A 12,728-nucleotide genomic window follows, 5' to 3' on the forward strand; every position below is an offset into this window, starting at 1 on the left:
CTTCTGCAATATTCGAGGACTTAGATTTATTACCATCTCTCCACTATCAAATGTCACCTTTTTCTCACCGAAGCACTGGTGCCTGAGGCAACTGACAGTATTCCCTTTTCTGTTGCCTCTTACTTTCTCTATCCTCATTTTCCTTCCAAAGCTGGATGTTGTGTCTATGTGCGAAAAAACTTGACTTGTTCTTGTGCCCATGCTTTTTAATCTTCTGAGTTTTCTACTATCTGGCTTCAACTTCAGTCACTCTATAGTTAGATTTATCTTTGCTGTTTATCTCTCACCTAAGTCCTCTGATTATAAGAAATTCATTGACAATAATTCTAACTTCAAAAGTGGAGCAAATTTTTTCTCTGTATCTTTTCGTGGAGATCTCCATCCTTCGAGATTTTAATGTTCATCACCAGCTTTGGCTGTCTTCTCCCTCCACTGACCATCTGGCCTCCAACTTTACTAACCTCCATGACGTAGAGCAGTGTTTCCCAATCTTTTCGCAGCGATTACCCAAAAATACAATTTCACAATCATCCATTACCCCAATGAACAAATACTCGTAATATAGGAAAAAAAGTAACTCTATTTCATACTTCAAAAACAGACAAAATAGAAACTATGCAACACAATAATGCAAATCTATAATACGAAAAGAAGTAATTTTAGTTCATACATAGAAAGCAGAAAAAAATTAATAGAAATCTTCATTGAAATTATATGAAAATGTAAACTGATTGCCTCATCCCATGCCAAACATCCATTACCCCAAAAATATGGGGTCATTACCCCACTGGGGTAATTTACCCCTAGGTTGGGAACCACTGACGTAGAGGAACTGATGCAACGCCCTATTTATATTCTTGACTTTTCCTTACCTCTAATCCAGTGGTTCTTAACCTGGAAGGGGGTGGGGAATATACCGCCCTTTGGGGGCGTCAGTAATTTCCAAGCGGAGGCGCAAGTCCTTGGGAAAAGCAGGAAATAATCCAATTACATTTTTCAACTATATTTGGATACATGTATATATGTGAAGCTGCATTTTCCATGTTCATTGTTGTCAAAACCAAGTTCAGAAACGGGCTGAACGTAGAAGAAGACTTCCGTTATGCACTTCCTGGCATTTGAACACTCCTTGACGACCTGGTAACAAAGAAACAGTGTCAATGTGATTAATTCATAACCAGTAAAAAGACGAAAAAATCATATTTTTCATTTTTCTTTGAAATCTGGAAGGAAATTGTGTATAAAAGATGCAGGGAAAAAGTGGAAGGAAGAACAAATTCCTAAAAGGGGCGTGGTACTAAAAACGTTAGGAACCACTGCATCGAGACCTTCTGCTTATGCTGTTGGCACGAACACTACTGGCTTTGGTTCTAGGACATTAAATTGCTTGCCCCAAACCATGCATTGAACACCAGTTATTAATAGCTTAAATAAGTTATCTGGACTAGTTTTAGTCGCAATTAGCCCAATATCCTCTTTCATAATAGTAAGCTGTCTTATTCGACACGATCACGATTATCCACTTCTGAACTAGTTTTTAGAAATAAATATTATAGATATATAACATCTATCAAGAAATCTACAGTGTGATTATTCTGTATTTTGGGGTCCCTGTGATGATCTCTCTCTCTCTCTCTCTCTCTCTCTCTCTCTCTCTCTCTCTCTCTCTCTTTGCTAAAACAGCTTCTATGAAGTTAAAAGCGTTCTGAAGCGTCTCCGCCAGTTTTTCTCACCCCCCCTCCCCAAATTAGGCCTATTCCGCCCATGTATGGAGTTCTCTTCGCATGTGTGCGGTGCTTCAAGTCACAGTTTTATTACATTAAGTGGAATCAAAAGCTTTTCGTCTTATCAGTCCCGCTCTTCTGACTATCCGTCTTCAGCCTCTTTCTCACCGTCGCAATATTGTATCTCATACTATCTTCTACCGCTATTTTCATGCCAACTGCTCTTCTGATCTTGGTAACTGGATGTCCCCTACTCTCGTGGCCTCGCTGCACAAGACTTTTTTTCATCTTCTCACCTCTAATTTGTCTACCTCTCTAGAGTTAAGCAAGAGTTAACCCGTACTCTCAATCATTCATACCTTTTTCTGGTAAACTGTGGAACTTCCTACATGCTTTTGTATTTCCATCTTCCTATGAATTCACCTCCGTGAGGTGAACTCATAGGAAGGCATTTGTCCCTTTGTCTTGGCTAACTCTCTCGAACCTTCACTCTAAGTAGACTTTTATTTTTTTTACTCTTTATGGAGTCCTTGGCCAGTGAAGGTGAAAAGTGACGTGGATTTTATTTTAAAACTTTATGCTTCTAGACTACTTACTATGCGTTGCGACATGAACAAAAAGTCAGAAATATTAAAGAATATAATAAATTGATAGATAAATAAGTAAAGAGATATGAAATCAATAATAATAATAATAATAATAATAATAATAATAATAATAATAATAATAATAATAATAATAACAATAATAATGTTAGAAATACAAGTTTGAATAGTTTCTTGATTTGTTTACCGGACTCAAATTTTGCTATAATCAGGGACTGTTTAATCCTTTTGTCTGTGGATGGATCAAAAGTGAGCCGCCATAGCCGAATTTGAAAGAAAAGAACAAACATCAAAAAAAGAAGAAAGTTTAGATAAATTATTCTTAACATGTCTATCAGAATTTCACGAGGAATAAGCATGAAAAAAAAAAAAAAAAAAAAGACATTGGTAAAATTTACGATGTATTGTACTTTTCTTTCAATCGACGAAAATTAGTGGTCTTTGAGTTCACTGTGAACAGCGACCAGCTTATCAGCTTTGTGAGAAATTTTCTTGTGTCCGTGTATGTGTGTGTGTGTGTGTATGTATGTGTGTGTGTGCGTGTGTGTGTGTGTGTTGGTATATATATCTATATCTAAATCTATCTATCTATTTATCTACCTATCTTTCTATCTATCTATCTATCTATCTATCTATCTATCAATCAATCAATCAATCAATCAATCAATCAATCAATCAATCAATCAATCTCTCTCTCTCTCTCTCTCTCTCTCTCTCTCTCTCTCTCTCTCTCTCTCTCTCTCTCTCTCTCTCTCTCTCTCTCTCTCTCTCTCTCTCTCTCTATCTATCTATCTATCTATCTATCTATCTATCTATCTATCTATCTATCTATCTATCTATCTATATATATATATATATATATATATATATATATATATATATATATATATATATATATATATATATATATATATATGACGTGAATCCGAGCTGTTGCACGACGTCGCACAAATTCTATAGCTACTGGTTATAAACATAAGATGTTTGGTACGGCGCAGACAATGACAATTACAATCCCTTCCGTAGCATTCTCTAGTCCAAACCATTACAATTCCTCGTACAACCATACATAAGAATTACTTTAACCTCGTATACAAATGCAACAACATAATTGTCTCATGTGCAATAATTCAAACTTTCTCTCTTCATCTATATATTCTCACACCAGCACAAATTCTATTTCAACGTCGTCCACCATATCCTCATAACGTTATTACAATATCCGAATACTGCTTTATTCATCTGTCAGTCTCATGTGCAGTAATTATAACTTTCGCCCTTCAACCAGTTACCCATATATAGAATTACTTTTACTTGGTGCATGAATACAAACAATCAACATAACATCACACACATATGAGTATCTTACGTCGTTCAAGAAAATGATAACGTAACACACCACCGAATATAATGACAAATCTTGATATATCCTGTCAAGTACTTCTCTCAATTAATCTCTTTCTCTTGGTAACCATACATAATAACTATTTTAACTTCGTTCACGAATACACACAAGTAAATATGTTATGTAACTTATTCGTTACAGCAACACACATGCACATACGTACGTAGATGTACACAAGATCCTTTTACTCATGCCATGAAAATGGAAGTATATAACGGCGTCATATTGATCCAAGTACGTACAAATAATACCTAAACATCCTACTGTGATTACTCCTCCTTTATAAATTATCTGAGAGACTGCATTGCAACTTATGGCTCCACTTACTGTTTATATAAGGCACAAAGTGATCATGCTTCCTCGGTTTACATAGCCGAGGCGGCCCCGCTCAGAGGCTGTCCTCCCTTCCTTCTTCCTCTCTAGCCTCTTTCTCGTCTCTGTCTGACCCAAACCTCTCCAACCTTCCTTCAGAGTGCCCGGGGGAGGGGGTCATCCTTGACCTACAATAACACGCCCAGTTTATCATTGACCATTCGGAGACCACTCCACATGGGAACACAACATTCCACCAAAGTCATTAAGAAGTCATGGCTTGTCTTGGTCTTGGACATCTGTCTGGGTCATTTCCTATATTTAAATCTGATACCTAGCGGTCTACCTTCTGTAAATTGTTTTTGAATTGTCTTTTCATTGTCTTTACTGTTTCTTGATCCACTGCCCATGTTTATGACTGGTTTATGGCTAGTCAAATATTAATTAAGTACACTTCATTTCTTGTTTCTTGATATGTTATATTGTGATGTAGTCATCCGATATATATATATATATATATATATATATATATATATATATATATATATATATATATATATATATATATATATATATATATATATATATATAAGGGAGGCGGCGGCGCAAATGCATAAGGTGGTGAGCATGGGATGGGGCAGACGTCCACGCGTAGGTTCGAATCCCACCACATACTGCCTTAAAACACTTTGCCATTTGTCGAGTGGTTTAAAGTTACCTACAAGTAACCATGATACCCAGGTTTGTAGGTGGTTACACCCAAAAGAGCATGGGTGTTGATATGGGCCCTAATATGGGTACCACTATAAATAAAATTGCCTGCGCCACTAATGGGCGGAAGCTGAACAACGCTTCCTAAATACTCTTCAAGTGTGCCTACAGGCGCTATAGGCCTTACCGTAAAAAAGAAAAAAATATATAAATAAATAATATATATATATGTATATATATATATATATATATATATATATATATATATATATATATATATATATATATATATATATATATATATATATATATATGTGTGTGTGTGTGTGTGTGTGTGTGTGTGTGTGTGTGTGTGTGTGTGTGTGTATACTTTCATGTAGGAGAGAAAGCCAGCCAAAGGCAACACAATGTTAAAAAAAAAAGGCCCACTTGATGCTGGTCCTCTAAAAAATGAGAAAAGTTAGCTAAAATTAGAAAACATATGTCTTGACACCTCCCTCTTACAAAAAGTCAAGTCGTAGGAAGACGGAAATACAGAAGCAGGTAGGGATTTCCAGAGCTTTCCAGTGGAAGGTATGAATGATTGAGAGTACTGGATAACTCTTGCTTTAGAGAGTTGGACAGAACAGGGATGAGAAGAAGAAAGCCTTCTGCAGCAAGGCCGCAGGAGGAAGGGAGGCATGCAGTTAGCAAGATCAGTAGATCAGTTAGCATGAAAATAGTGATAAAACATAGAAAAAGATGGATCTCTTCGGCGGTGAGAAAGAGGCTAAGACAGTCAGTCAGATGAGGGGAATTGATGAGACGAAAAGCTTTTGATTCCATCCTGTTTAATAAAACTGTGTGAGTGGGCCTTCCCCTACCCCCAATATGCGAAGAGTACTCCATACAGGGGCGGATAAGGCCCTTGTACAGAGTTAGCAGTTGGAGGGGTGAGAAAAACTGGCGGAGACCCTGTAGAATGCCTAACATTATAGAAGCTGTTTTAGCAAGAGATGAGATGTGAAGTTTCCAGTTAAGATTATGAGTAAAGGACAGAGCGAGGATATTCAGTGTGGAAGAGGGAGACAGTTGAGTGCCATTGAAGAAGAGGGGATAGCTGTCTGGAAGGTTGTGACGAGTTTATAGATGGAGGATTCGAGTTTTAGAGGCATTGAAAACTACTAGATTTTCTCTGCCCCAATCGGAAATCTTAAAAGGATCAGAAGTCAGGCGTTCTATGGCGTCCCTGCGTGATCTGTTGACTTCCTGAAGGGTTCGTCAACTCTGAAAAGACGTAGAAAGATGTAAGGTGGTATCATCAGCGTAGGAGAGGATAGGCCAAGAGGTTTGGTTAAAAGGATCATTAACGAACAGAAAAAAGAGAGTAAGTTACAGGACAGAGCCCTCTTTTTATGTAGGAGAGAGGGTCAACTAAGGGGAAAAAAAAATCTGGGGCTGGTTCTCTAGAAGAAAGAAAACCATTAGTTAAAATTAGGGAGTAAGTGTCTTGATACCTCCTTCTTAAAAGAAGACAAGTCGTAGGAAGGAGAAAAATACAGAACCAGGTAGGGAGTTCCAGAGTTTACCAGTGATAAGTATGAATGACTGAGAATACTGATTAACTTTTGCGTTAGAGAGTTGGACACAACAAGGGTGAGAGGAAGACGAAAGCCTTGTGCAGCGAGGCCACAGGACGACGGGAAGCACGCAGTTAGCAAGATTAATAGAACAGTTAGCATGAAAATAGTGATAAAAGATTGAAAGAGACGCAACATTTCGGCGGCGAGAAAGAGGTTGAAGACAGTCAGTCAGAGGAGGGGAGTTGATAAAATTGTGTGAGTGGAACCCTCCAAAACATGGGAAGAATACTCAATATGGGGGCGGATTAGGACCTTGTACAGAATTAGCAGTTAGAAGGGCGAGAAAAACTGGCGAAGACGTCATAGAACGCCTAACTTCATAACAGCTGTTTTAGCAAGAGATGAGATGTGAAATTTCCAGTTAAGATTATGAGTAAAGGACAGACTGAGGATATTCAGTGTGGAAGAGGGAGACAGTTGAGTGTCATTGAAGAAGAGGGGATAGTTGTCTGGAGCTTGTGTTGATTTGATAGATGGAGAAATTGAGTTTTAAGGCATTGAAAACTACTAGATTTTTTCTGCCCCAATTGGAAATCTTAGAAAGATCAGAAATCAGGCGTTCTGTGGCGTCCCTGCGTGATCTGTTGACTTCCTGAATAGTTGGTCGTCTCTGAAAGGACGTGGAAGATGTAGGGTGGTATCATAAGCGTAGGCGTAGGAGTGGATAGAAGTTTGGTTAAGAAGATCATTAATGAATAATAAAAAGAGAATGGGTGACAAGACAGAACCCTGAGAAATGCTACTATTAATAAATTTAGGAGAACAGTGGCCGTCTATCACAGCAGCAATAGAGCAGTCATAAAGGAAACTTAAGACAAATTTGCAGAGAGGATAGATACCGTAGGAGAGCAATTTGGAAATCAAAGCTTTATGCCAGACTCTATCAAAAGCTTTTGATATGTCTAACGCGACAGCAAAAGTTTCATTGAAATCTCTAAAAGAGGATGACCAAGACTCAGTAAGGAAAGCCAGAAGATCACCAGTAGAGCGACCTTGACGGAAGCCATACTGGCGATCACATAGAAGATTGTGAAATGATAGATGTTTAAGAATCTTTCTCTTCAAGATAGATTCAAAAAGTTTAGGGAAGCAAAATATTAAAGCTATAGGATGGTGGTTTGAGGTTTAGAACAGGTCATCCTTTTTAGCATCAGGCTGAATGTAGGCAAACTTTTAGCAAGAAGGAAAGGTAGAAGTCGATAAACAAAGTTGAAAGAGTTTGGCCAGGCAAGGTCCAAACACAGAAGCACAGATTTTGAGAACAAAGGGAGGGACCCCATCAGAGGTTATGCCAGCGAGGGTATGGAAAACATCATTACAAAGAATTTTGAATGAAGGCACGAAATAGTCACAGGGAGGAGAGGATGGAGGGACAAGCCCTGAATCATCCAGGGTGGAATTGTTAGCAAGGGTTTGAGAGAAGAGTTCAGCTTTAGAGACAGAAGAGATGGCAGTGGTGTGCATCAGGATGAAATAAAGGAGGGAAAGATGAAGAAGTGAAGTTATTTGAGATGTTTTGGCTAGATGCCAGAAGTCTTGAGGAGAGTTAGAGCTTGAAAGATTTTGATATTTTCTATTTATGAAGGAGTGTTTGGCAAGTTGAAGAACAGACTTAGCATGATTCCGGGCAGAAATATAAAGTGCGTGAGATTCAGAAAATGGAAGGCTCAAGTACCTTTTGTGGGCAACCTCTCTATCATGTATAGCACGAGAACAGGCTGAGTTAAACCAAGGTTTAGAAGGTTTAGGTTGAGAAAAGAATGAGGAATGTACGCCTCCATGCCAGACACTATCACCTCTGTTATGCGTTCAGCACAAAGAGATGGGTCTCTGACACGGAAGCAATAATCATTCCAGGAAAATCAGCATAATACCTCCTCAGGTCCCCCAACTGGCAGAGGCAAAACGCCAGAGGCACCTTCGCTTTGGGGATCCTGGAGAGGATTGGAAAATAGGACAAGATACAGAAATGAGATTGTGATCGGAGGAGCCCAACGGAGATGAAAGGGTGACAGCATAAGCAGAATTAGAGGTGAGGAAGAGATCAAGAATGTTGGGCGTGTCTCCAAGACGGTCAGGAATACGAGTAGGGTGTTGCACCAGTTGCTCTAGGTCATGGAGGATAGCAAAGTTGAAGGCTAGTTCACCAGGATGGTCAGTGAAGGGAGAGGAAAGCCAAAGCTGGTGGTGAACATTGAAATCTCCAAGAATGGAAATCTCCGAAAGGGTAGAGGGACAGAATGTGCTCCACTTTAGAAGTTAAGTAGTCGAAGAATTTACTATAGTCAGAAGAGTTAGGGAGAGATAGACAGCACAGATGAATTTAGTTAGAGAGTGACTATTGAGTCGAAGCCAGATGGTGGAATACTCGGAAGATTCGAGAGCGTGGGCACGAGAGCAAGTTGAGTCGTTGCGCACATAGATGCAAAATCCAGCTTTGAAATGAAAATGAGAATAAAGTACGAGGAAACAGAGAAGGGGCTACTGTCAGTAGCGTGAGGCAGCTGTGTTTCGGTGAGAAAAGGAAGATGAAGTGTAGTATATATATATATATATATATATATATATATATATATATATATATATATATATATATATATATATATACATATATATAGATTGAGGTGAGAATGGCAGCACCTCAACCTCTGAGATGATAACTACCGCCATAGCAACTCGAAATCGCGATCTAGCGAAGATGATATCCTACGGGAAAATCATCAACATTCAGTCTAAAGAGAATAAGACACTCCTTAGACAGAAAGGGAGCTTGTTAAAAGAATTAGATAACGCTAAATTAAGTATCACTTTTAATGATATATATATATATATATATATATATATATATATATATATATATATATATATATATATATATATATATATATATATATATATATATATATATTATGTTATGGCGTAGAGCGCCTGTAGGTATACCTGAGAAGTATATATGGGAAGCGATGTTTAGCTTCCACCCATTAATGGCTCAGGTACATAATTTTATTTATAGTGGTACCCATATTAGGGCCCATGTCACCACCCACGCGCATCTTTGGTGTAACTACCTGGCACGTGGGTATCATGGTGACATAGTGGCAACCACCGAACAAATGGCAAAGTTTCAAGGCGGTACATGGTGGGATTCGAACCTACACGTGGAGATCTGCCCGATCCCGGACTCACGACCTTATATATATATATATATATATATATATATATATATATATATATATATATATATATATATATATATATATATATATATATATAACTTGAAAAACAGGGCGTCTATAGCGTACACGGTACAGGAGAAAGAAGACCCACAAAAGGACGGTTATCTTCATTATATCCACTTCACAACGTTTCGGGAAGGTACATATCCCATCTTCAAGTACAAAAAGGCACTGTAAAACCACACGTTTTTTTTTTTTTTTATTCTATTCATATGACACGATTTTTTTTAGTACCGCCTACCAGAATAGCGACTGCAAAGTCAATGGAATTGTGCAAGGCTAATTATCCGTAGTGGCCTTCTGCTGGTCCATCCGTGTGACTCAAGATATCTGTTTCTGTAAGATTTCTATTCCTGAGTCACTCGTTTTTTTTTTTTCTTCTTTTTTTTTCTTCATTTTTAGGATGAACACTCGAGGTGACAGAGCCGCGTTTTCATTATGATGTCGAGGCGAGCCCTGCTGGACCTCCAAGTGAAGTATAGATAAAATATTTTACTTGAAATAGCACTTGATGAAAATGTCTTCTTGTATTTCTGCAAGTAGACTGTCAAATGATTTGATGGTTGTTGAAGAACCTGATTTCATGTTTTCTTAGTTCTGACTATATTATTGTAAATTTGCCATGGCTAAGATTTTTAAATAGAATAGAGTTACACAATGCCGTTTTTGCCTCCTCTTCCGCAGCTGGTATCTACGATAATGTACCCATTCATTACTACTCTCTTTTATGTCCATGGTTACCAACTGGCTGACGAGATAGATAGATAGATAGATAGATAGATAGATAGATAGAGAGAGAGAGAGAGAGAGAGAGAGAGAGAGAGAGAGAGAGAGAGAGAGAGAGAGAGAGAGAGAGAGAGAGGGTTCTCTGTAGTCGGGCCAACGAAATATCTACGTCTGAACAGTAAAGCTAAGATGCTTGACTATTGCACGCACAACGAGGTTCGGCTACTGGCTGTGGATTTCCAAACATAAAAATGTGTAACCGTCGTTAAATTCAGATTTATAAAAAAAGTGTTTTCTTTTTATGCCTATATTCTGCTTATCACTTATTCACACGAACACACGAATTTACACGAATGATTTTTGTATACAGTATTGACTGAACATGTCCTACCTTCCTAATTAACACACCCACTGGCATAGAAGACAAGTATCTTTTCCTTAGCCCTGCCTTGTTAATAAGTGATATTTAATATTCAACATTTTAAACACTAAGTGGCCACAAATCTCTTAGTTTACATCTATAATTTGGTATGTCTTTATCCAAAATCTCGTGCGCTGATTCACATTTGGGTCAATATAGATGGTGTTAACCTCAACGATCTTCAAAAAAACGTTGACTTCTGCGCTGCACATTCGATGCTGAAGTAAAAAGAGAACTGAATAAGTGTTTGTACAGGCATTGCAGTATTGGTGCCTTTCTATGATCTATATTACTAGTTTATATATTTGGGTCGACGTGAAAGTAGTTTTTTTTTTTTTTTTTTAATAATCACCATATCGGAACCTCTTCATCTCTCGAGAGGCACTACTTAACAGGCACATTATCACTCCTTGACCTTGTTCTACGTCGATTATTTCAAATTCACCTGCACTGTGCATAGTGAATCTTGAATCCGTCACTTCGTCTCGCTAGTGTCTGACCAACAGCGATCAGTTTTTGTCCTCGTCCTTGGCCTTACCCAACCAGTTACACTTTTTGTTGTATTATCAGAGGTATCTCGTTAAGGAATCTCTCTCTCTCTCTCTCTCTCTCTCTCTCTCTCTCTCTCTCTCTCTCTCTCTCTCTCATTTTTCCTTCGAGTAATTTATTTTAGTAAAATTAATGATGTAATTTATAATTTAAGAAAATCTTCACCTGTTAACGATTACATCAACATTGAAATAATGAAAAATTGCTGTGGTGATGTTTCTTCATTTTTATCTTATGTAATTAATCGGTAATTTAAAGGGGATTGTTTTCCGAGAAAAAGCTGGAAATCACCAAAGTTATCCCAATATATATGAAAGACGATACATTCCAACTATAAACCTGTCTTCCAATATTTATTAAAATATTTGAAAAGATCATGAAGATGAGACTTAGAATGTTTATCTTTTCGCATATAAGAGCTTCCCAATTAATTATATAGTATGCCGTATTGATAAAGTAAAATTTTTACTTAATGGGGAGTATAGTAGTTTTGATTATATCAGAGCAAACCATGTGTTCGGTTGGCAGCTTTGCCTCACCGCTGCTCTCGCTCAGCCCCGCTGAGACGCAGATTCATTAACAAACATTTATATTTATTCACTTTACTCAGTAACGTGTAACCTGTGTCGTTACTGAATAAAGTTAATAAATGTAAATGTTTGTTAATGAATCTGCGTCTCAGCGGGGCTGAGCGAGAGCAGAGGTGTTGCAGGGCTGCCAACCGAACACACGGTTTGCTCTGAGATAATCAAAACGGACAGACTATAGACTATCGTATTTGTTAAGGAAAGAAACATGCAGGAACTAGAACATCTGATAAATCATCAACTTATAAGAGTATCTAAATGAATCAAAAGTAATAAATCAACACTATATATATATATATATATATATATATATATATATATATATATATATATATATATATATATATATATATATATATATATATATATATATATATATATATATATATATATATATATATATATATATATATATATATATATATATATATATATATATATATATATATATATATATATATATATATATATATATATATATATATATATATATATATATATATATATATATATATATATATATATATATATATATATATATATATATATATATATATATATATATATATATATATATATATATATATATATATATATATATATATATATATATATATATATATATATATATATATATATATATATATATATATATATATATATATATATATATATATATATATATATATATATATATATATATATATATATATATATATATATATATATATATATATATATATATATATATATATATATATATATATATATATATATATATATATATATATATATATATATATATATATATATATATATATATATATATA

General features: G+C 36.2%; 1 long non-coding RNA gene across 1 annotated transcript in view; it reads right to left on the reverse strand.

The window, feature by feature from the left end:
- Positions 1–987: 987 nt before the first annotated feature.
- The window catches only part of LOC123516774, a 16,983-nt gene continuing 5,242 nt past the window's right edge, over positions 988–12,728 (reverse strand). Inside the window, exons 2-3 of the long non-coding RNA XR_006678276.1 lie at positions 4,062–4,234; positions 988–1,137 (exon numbers count right to left, since the gene is read on the reverse strand). This is a non-coding gene — a long non-coding RNA (uncharacterized LOC123516774). The remainder of the gene's footprint in view (positions 1,138–4,061; positions 4,235–12,728) is intronic.

Source organism: Portunus trituberculatus, chromosome 41, assembly GCF_017591435.1.
Source record: "Portunus trituberculatus isolate SZX2019 chromosome 41, ASM1759143v1, whole genome shotgun sequence".
NCBI lineage: Eukaryota > Metazoa > Arthropoda > Malacostraca > Decapoda > Portunidae > Portunus > Portunus trituberculatus.